We start from the raw sequence: 9,503 nt of genomic DNA, 5'->3' as shown, positions 1-9,503 counted from the left end.
TGGCTTTATTGTTTGTCCTAAAATCAATAATTCAGAGTTCTCTGACTGTGGCATTCTTTTTCTTTAAAAAAAAAGTTTATTTGTGTGTGTGTGTGTGTGTGTGTGTGTGCGTGAGAGAGAGAGAGAGAGAGAGAGAGAGAGAGAGAGAGAGAGAACAGTGAGGGACAGAGACAGGGAGCACAGAATCCAAAGCAGGCTCCAGGATCTGAGCTGTCAGCGCAAAGCCAGATGCGGGCCTCGAGCCCACGAACTTTGAGATCATGACCTGAGCCAAAGTTAGATGCTTAACCTACTGAGCCACCCAGGTGTCCCCTGCGGTATTCTTTTTCAAAAACATTTTGACTATTTTAGTTTCTTTGTATTTGTATACATATTTTAGTACCAACTTATCTCCAAAAATAACACGTGTAGTATTTTTATCAAGGTTGCATTTGATACATCAATTTGGGAAGAATTGACATCTTAACAGTATTAAATGTTCCATTAATGGACACAGTATATATTTATTTAGTTTATAGTGTTTTATAGTTTTTAGATCTTATAGTTTTTGTTGTTTTTTTTTTAGCTGTATACCTAAGTAGTTAATGTTCTCAGGGTTATTGTAAATGATATGATCTTATACTCTGCTACCATGCCGCACTCACTTATAAGTTGTACTACCTTTTCCAAAGACTTTTAGGGATTTTATATGTAAATAACCATATTGTCAGCAAAAGTTTTTATTTCTTTCTTTCCAGTTTGTATGTCTATTCTTATTTCACTGGATACTATTCCTAGTCTAACATTGAATAAAAGACCATTCCTTTTTGTGAACTTCTTTCCTTGCCTTTTCTGACACCAATTTCTATTGATTTTTTTCCCCTATCTCTCTGGCTATTTCTTCTTAGTATCTTTTAGTTCTCTTTCTTCTGTTCTTCAAAATGATCTTTTTTTTTCTCATTCCTTTTTTTTCTCCTCAATTTATACATGTTCCCTTAAAGCTGTCACTCAAATCTCGTGATTTTGATGTGAATCTAAATGCTTTTCTGCTGATACAGTCATTCTGAATCCTCTATTTACTTATCTAATTATTCTGACTGAATATTACAGCTTGTTTTTTTTTTTTCAAAGACATTTACAATTCTATAGGTCTGAGACACATATTTTCTTCTTCCCTCTATTATGCTTGCTATCATGGTAAATGATTCTACCAACCACTCAGCTACTCAAATCACAAAACTGAGAATCTTGTATAGTGACTTTTTTATGCTTAACTTCTATGAGATTAAACAACGTAGTTTTTAAAAAATTTTTTCAAAACAGTTAAATATTGGCAATTCATGTAGTTCCAATGAATTTAGTCATCAACCACTCAATTATGAATATCTCTGGAATTAATCCATACCTCTCCAACCCATTGCCACTACCTCTGTCATGGACTTCATCATCTCTGTCTGCACTATGTAATAATAACCACTCAACTGGTCTCTCAACTGGCCTCTTTCTAGTTTCCCTCATACCCTCTCTAATATATTCCTCAAACTATAGAGCATCTTTATTTTTATGCTATCTATCTGTCATGTACATCCTTGGGAAAATCAAGGATTTCTGAGTTTTGTGTTGTTTTTAATCTGTATACAGAATAGTGTAGTTTTATCACTTGGTTGGTGTAAAGCTCAATAAGAACATGTGAGAAGACATTTTATGAAATATGAAGCTTTTTACACAACACTTATACCTGTCATTGCCTACTATGGTTAAAGTCCTTTCATTTCTTTTCTATGAATTAATTTTCTATAAACCAACAAAACTGCCTGCTACAATTACAAAAATTTCATACTGTTTGCCTCATTTCCATTGTAACCATGGGGACATACTATCCCTAAGAATTGCACAAATATTTTCTAATGAATCAACATTGAAACAAAAATTCACATGAATGAACTTCTTACGTTCTAAAGACAGCATGCCAAGACTATTTACATTAAAACTAATGTAGGAAATTTCATCCACTCAAACACCATTATGATTAAGATATTAAAGTAGTTCACCTAACTTGCACAGTTACAAACTCAATTTTTAACAACCTTAAAATAAGAATGCATGATAATCATGATTCATGTAATACAGTGCATAAAAAATTATCCATAAGTTTATTACATTGTTTAACAAAAAAGATTATTTTATTTTATTAGTTTAATGTTTATTTATTTTGAAAGAGAAAGATAGGGAGCAGGGGAGGGGCAGAGAGACAGGGAGAGAGAGAATCCCAAGATGCTGGACTCGATCCCATGAACCGTGAGATCATGACCTGAGCTGAAGTAAAGAGTTGGACAGTAAACCAACTGAGCCACCCAGGCACCCCACAAAAAAAGTTTTTGGTAGTTATCTGTTATACTAAAAATTAAAAAGTCCTACTACATTTTATGTCTTGAGTTTTGGAAAATTAAACCAGTAGCCATTCTTGGCCTGTGAATATAATACACATCCCCTATGCTTTGCAAGTTACCTAATAGTTGCATTCTTGGTATATTTATATACCTATGTATTTGGAAACAGTAGGCAAAGTGAAGAGAGACAATATGTAAATGTATAGTTTACATCAAGCTCAAACATCAGGACAATAACAAAGGAAAAAAATCTCTTTATGGCAAAGAAGAGTCTGTGACAAAAGTTTATCACTTAAAAAACACCATTTTTCTGCTCTTGATACATATAAATCAATGAAATATAGGAACTTTGAAAACTAGGACATTTTTTAATGAGCCTAAAGAGAGTTAGTGCTCAATAAATATTTGTTTTTCTGTGAGTAAATAAATGAATAAAGAATTGACAACTTAAATGTCTGACAACTTTCATTTAGAAAACCTCTCTGAATTCTTTCATCCGGGACCTTATCTTTACATGCACCTTTTTTAAAAGGACAAACTCTTAAAAAGATCACTGACAACTTGAGTTTCATTTTGTGCTATCATTCTGTGGTCCCTATATCTGTAGACTCTCTTTTTCTCAAAATCTCAAAATGTATAATTGCTTTAAGTTGTGATCACCTGACCAGATGCCTGAAAATTACCTGATCTATTTAATATAACTTGTTTAGCTGTATCAATTTAATTTCCAGACCATATGTTCACACAATTATTTCACTTAATCCATTTCAAGGTGGCTTCCTCTTTTGCGCCTTGCTGATTCACCTCCCTTTGATTGATCCAACTCTAGAATAAGTAATGACCTACATGAGAATTTTAAAATAACACTGCTGAAAAATCAAAAGACACATTCTATTCATCTTCTCAGGCCAACCATTCCAGGATTAATAAGTCGTCTTTAAATTCAACGTCTTGCCTTTTCCTTTCACAGAAAATGAAAGGCTTATGAAAGGTATGTCCTGATCATACCTACAAATTAAAATATGAATATTGGATTATCACTGAAGGTACTATAAATTCCAGTTAAATCAAAATATGATCCATTACATTTTCTGGAGTAATTTATCAAAAGTCCCCTTTCACTTTTTTGTGTGCTGTGCAAAACTGAACGTTTAACAAATATGACAAGAGACAATGTAATTAACCATTTTCCAGTTAGAAATTTAGGCAGTTCTGTTTTTTAACCTTTTCACATTAATTTGATATTTAAAGTTTCTTGCCTGTACCTGATTTGCAATAGTTTTAGCTAGATAATGAAGTTTTGTTTCTAAATGCAGTTTTCTTAGAAGAAACAGTGGGGATTTACTTGAGATCATTCTGTTCTGTGAAAATTAAGCCTGAATTTTCGCCTTTTTGTCTCACTTTAGGTGGTCATTATAAATAAAAGGAAATATAAAGGGATAGAGGGACAGTTTTTTTTTTTTTTGCATTAATTGACCTCCTAACCTCCCTCCTCCTTCTTAGAATCATGATTGAACCACATTAGACAATTCTTATATGACGTTTTCTCTAGTATCAGAAAATTTGTTATGCCTGTCTCCTTTTTTTATATATAAAATGTTTATTAGAGAGAGAGAGAGAGAGGGAGAGAGAGAGAGGGAGACAGAGAGAGAGAGAGCGAGCATGTGCATGCACAAGTTGGAGAGCAGCAGAGAGAGGGAGACAGGATCCAAAGCAGGCTCTGCACTGAGAACTGAGAGCCCCATGCAGACCTCATACTCATGAACTATGAGATCATGACCTGAACCAAAGATGGACAATTAATTGACTGAGCTAGCCAGGTGCTCCATGCCTCCCTTTTATTACTGATAGACAAATAAGAAAAAATGGCCAATTTCTGCACCTGATTTTCTTACATAAAAGATTTTAGCTTTCCTTTCACACAAACTCTTCTTTACTTACTAACTTGAATAGTCTGATATTAAGTTTCATTTGTTTTTGGGGAATATTTTTAAAAAAATAAAATAACATCTTTAATGTTTCAAACAAGTATATTGACTATGAAGTATTTATATTTCAAATAAGAGTGACTGATATTGAATTTCAGATCATTGAAAATTTAGTCCTTCAAAAGGATTAAGTTGATTTCTGCAGACTGACTTTCAGTAAGAAGTAGTATCCCTATTTCTGGGAGTACTATAACCTTACCATGTCCTTAAACCACTAAATCTAACAGATGGGTGGAAAATTCATTAATTTTTGCTATGGAGTATTACATCTTTTGAGCTCTTTTGAGATATGAATATGTGAGACCTGTCAACTCCTACTGATTTACCTATTTCCTCCTGAATGTTTTAAATATTTCTTATTAGTGGATAGCACATTTCTCAACTTTATTCCCTATAGTATCAAGTAATGAGAAATTATTTGTTGATTGACTAAAGCAACAGATATCATGTGATTTATAGGGTATTAAAAATCACATGATCTAAAAAAAAGATATATCAAATTAGATTAAATCTAAGGTACTTAAGTTCTGTGATACAAAAAAAGTGTATCATTCATTCTGCAGGCTTAACTAATATATGTATTAATTCAATGAGTACTTATTAAATGCTCAATGTATACAGAATAATATAGGATATATGTAGATGATGCTGTCAGGGACCTAGTGAAATCCCCTCAATTTGATCATTTCTCTGCACCTGTGCCAACTAGCTATCATCAGTACTTGCATTCTCTGTGTGAGGGCTTTCTCTGGACACTTAGCTACTTTATTCCCTATGGGTCAAGCAGGATCACCATCTCCCAAAAAGCAGCTTTAACCAAAGACCAATGGAAGCTGATATATAAGTATCCATCTTCTTTCTTACCTACCCCTCAGGTTGGATAACTCTGAGCACTTGTTTTATACTGAGTCCCAGATTTCTCTAGAAGGATTCGGTTCCATTTAACCACAACAGTAACTTGCTTAAAATATTAACCCCGACTGGCTGTCTTCCCTAGTTTGTTTCCCATTCCCGTAAAGTTATGGCCAACGATGACATTCCAAAATAACTACTTGCCCTGATATTCTTGTCTTTGAATTTGTTTCTCAGGAAACCAAATTAAGACAGATAGATATAGATGATATTCATATAAATATAGGTTTAGATATGGATACAGATATAGATTTACATAATTCACCATCATCATCAAGATGAGTCATCACTTTTGGATTGTATTTGAAAAATAATTTATTGTGTACATTGAGGCTACATTTTATAGTCAGTATCTCTCCCTGTTTAAAGTCCCCTAGTAAGTTTCAACACATAGAATGATGGTAATTCAGGAAAAACTTCGTTATATCTAGGAACTAAAACAGGAACATAAATCAATGAAATTTGCATTAATAAATCATTTATTGATAGTTTTTGTATACTTTTTAGACTGCAGAATATGAGTAACAAAAATTTATTTCATTTTTTTTTTCTGGGTGCCTGGGTGGCTCAGTCAGTTAAGTGTCTGACTCTGGATTTTGGCTCAGGTCATGATTTCAGGGTTTACAAGATTGAGGCTTGCATTGGGGATTCTCTCTCTGTCCCTCCTCCACTTGCACTCTACTCTCTCAAATAAATAAACATTTAAAAATAAATAAATATACCTTTTATTTTAAGGGCTTCTAAATTACTCTAATTCAATTTTAACTCTTAATTCTTCTTAAAAAATAAAATTAATGTCTATACTAATGTTTATAGCATTAAAAAAATATCAGACTATTTCCCAAGGCTAGCAAAAGATGTCACTGAAGCAAATGAAACTAAAGCTCTTGATGCTGTGTTCACATAGTTAAGTGCTTTATAAAAAGTAAAAGTAGTTTAAGACTCAACAGCTTTTGCCAAAACAGTGCAGGGAGTCCCTGAGTATACCATTAACAGTGATCTAGATATCTGTAGTACATTGTCAGAACCAGGGACCTGCCATTGGCACAATGCTGTTAATGAAAATACAGTCCTTATACAGATTTCACCAGTTTTTACATGCACTCTTTGTGTGCGTTTCTGTGTGTCTGTTTATGTTCTAGAAAATTTTATCGCAGGAGTAGCTTTGAGTCACCATCTCTTTGTCATCTGGAAACAGAACTGTTCCCCCACCATGTAGACACTACCTAATGTTACCCCTTAATAATTACATACTGTCTCAACCCTAACTCTGAAAAAATTATTAACCTTTTCTCTATCACTGTAACTTTGTCATTTTGAGAACACAGTGTAAATGGATTAATGCAATATGTAAACTCTTTGAGATTGTTTTTTTTTTATTCAGCATAATATCCTTGAGAGGATTCCGAAGTCATTGCAAGTATCAATAATTTGTTGCTGTTTATTGCTAAGTAGGATCTCATTATATGTATGTACTATTTACATGTTGAAAGACATTGAGTGTGAACATTTATGTACAGACTTTTTTGTGAACATAAGTTTTCATTTCTGTATGATAATACTTAAGAGTGTATTTGTAGGGTGCATGTAGGTGTATGTTAGTTTTTACAGAAATGCTAAGCTGCTTTCCAGAGTTCCCATACCATTTGCATTGTAACCAATCATGCATGTGAGATGTAGTTTATTTTCATTCTTAACATCAGTTATATGCTTTTTTGACTATCATGTAAGTGACACGATGACTCTAAAACAGTGATTTTCAAACAACTGACTTGTTTGTACATAAAGTCACTCAGGGAGTAAAGATGCAGATGTCCCCATTATTATTAATGAGAATAGCCACAGTTTATTGTGTTTCTAGTGGGCCACGTTGGCCCTAGGCTAGTTTCCATAATAACTCTTTCAAGTACATTATTATTATCATCTTAACAGTAAAAAAAAAAATTAAGACTCAGAGTGATTTAATAACTTATTGACGATCACACATATAGTTAAAGAGAGGGTCAGAGTTCTAATTTTAGTTTGAATTCCATGCCAAATCTACTTCATTAATAACATGAGTTCATGAACAAAGGTTGGGCATGAAAAAATGATGGTAGTTAATTTGTTGGAGTGAATTTTTCTCAGCTAAAGTTAGTTTTTAAAATGCTGATGTTGAATTTGAAAGGTGACAAAAGTCTCACCCCTTTGAAATATACAGATCAAGGCCCAGAGTTATAAAGACTAGTGTCATTTTGTGGAGAAGAATGACCATTTAAATTAAATATTTGTCTCAAATATATGTAAGCTATATTATTTCTGATATCATAAATTTACTGAAATAATACCAACAAAAAGATACTTTTTAAAGGTAACTGAGACCTGACTTCAGGTACATTAAATTTGGAAAATTATGTCTTGTAGCAAACTTGTATCTTGTAGAAACTAAATTTTCTGGATAAGTGTTCTTATAAGTACTGGTTAACCAGAAAACCATAATCTCATTCAAGATAAAACATTTTTAACAGAAAATAATTGGGTTTTCTATTGCATGCCATATACTGAGAAATGATGTTGTATATTCATTTAACATAATGAGAATCTCATTTAAATGACATCTATGTAAACATTTGATGTACAGAATGATGTCAGATTTGTACTCAGCTCTGGCTGACGTGTTAGCATCTGTCTTCAATCTATTTTGAAGAATGAGCTCCCAGGTTGTTGTTTATTTATAATATTACAGCTTTTTTCCATGGCAACAGGGAAGACTTATTGGAAATATGCTTTCTTCTAACCTTAAGAATTATAGTTTAAAATGCCGGTTTAAAACTACCAGTTTGTAGGCTTAATTTTAATTGAAATGCATATGTAAGCTACCTGGCCTGGAGCAGTAAGGTAAAGTGTCACCACACAAATACAATAATTCTTGTGGGAAAGTAGTATTATTTAGAAACATCTCAGATTCAAAATCTCTGCCTGCCTCCCCACCCCTAGGATTAGAAACGATTATTCACCAACCCTTTTGTAACTACTGATAACCCAAAGGATACTTATAAACTGAATTTCCCTTCCTTTTGCACAGGTATCTGAGATTTGCCCTTTATAGGACCCAGAAAAAATGGTGAAACTTGCTACAGCTGATTTAATTGGATAAGGCAGAAATGTAGCCTAATCATCCAGCCACACTGAGTCTTTACTCATAGTCCTCTGATAGACTCTGCTACACTTGTGAAGTAGGCTCTGTTAACACCTGGCATGTCCTGACTTCTGTGTAGCTCTAACCTCATTCCTCTTGTGAGGGATCCTGCTCTATTGATTCATTCTGCTCTTGGTCTTCCAAGGGGGATAGCTGTTTCCTGCCTCAGGAAACCCACAAAGTCATTCCCTGTTCTTGAAATTCTCTTGTCCAAACTCCAGCTGGCCACATCAATGCATTCCTCATCTTTACTTCCTCAGACTTCCAAATTGACATCATTGTTTCTGTTATACTCTCTCATATATTCTCCAGTTTATGTATAAACTATATATTTGAATGATTATTTGTTTAGAGGCAGACTTCTACACCAAAGTGGAAACTCCATCAGGGAAGGACACATCATTCTTCTACATATGTAGTGCCATGCCTGATGCCAGTTGGGTAGAAAGAGTTCAATAAATATTTATTGTGTGAATCATCTACCCATAAATACCAGCTCTAACTTACAATAAATTTCTGAAAAAGTTACTGTTAAGGAAACCTTTTGGTTTAAAATGGAATCCAAGGTCAGAGAAAGTAAAGGATCAAGTTTCCAAATGAGGTACTTGTTAACTTTGAACAAAATTGTATGGATAGCTCTTTATGGTCTAAAAATACATGTTTCTTAATCTAACTCGTGGACAGTGTTATAATTATTACTATAATTATATGATTTGGCTAAGGTTTTATGTAAAATTCTCAACAGAGAGATTCCCTCTGACCAAGTAAATTTGTTGACCAGCAAAGCTTTATTACAATTCATTCTGCAAAAATGATGTAAACCCAACTGGGATTAAAAAAATTATTACACTTTTGTCTTACATAGAATATTCACTCCCACCTTCCCATATCTGGGGCATTATAACTGTGATTGAGACATTGGAAAAGTAATGTTTTTGCATTCTCTAAGCAATGAAGTTTATTTTCTTAGGATAAGTATTAAAATCGGATTAGATTTGGTAAGGTATTGCTATGAAAAAAATTATGTCCAGGGATGCCTGGGTGGCTTAATCAGTT

Source organism: Panthera leo, chromosome A1, assembly GCF_018350215.1.
Source record: "Panthera leo isolate Ple1 chromosome A1, P.leo_Ple1_pat1.1, whole genome shotgun sequence".
In the NCBI taxonomy this organism is placed as follows: domain Eukaryota; kingdom Metazoa; phylum Chordata; class Mammalia; order Carnivora; family Felidae; genus Panthera; species Panthera leo.
Note: the sequence above shows the minus strand (reverse complement) of the source record.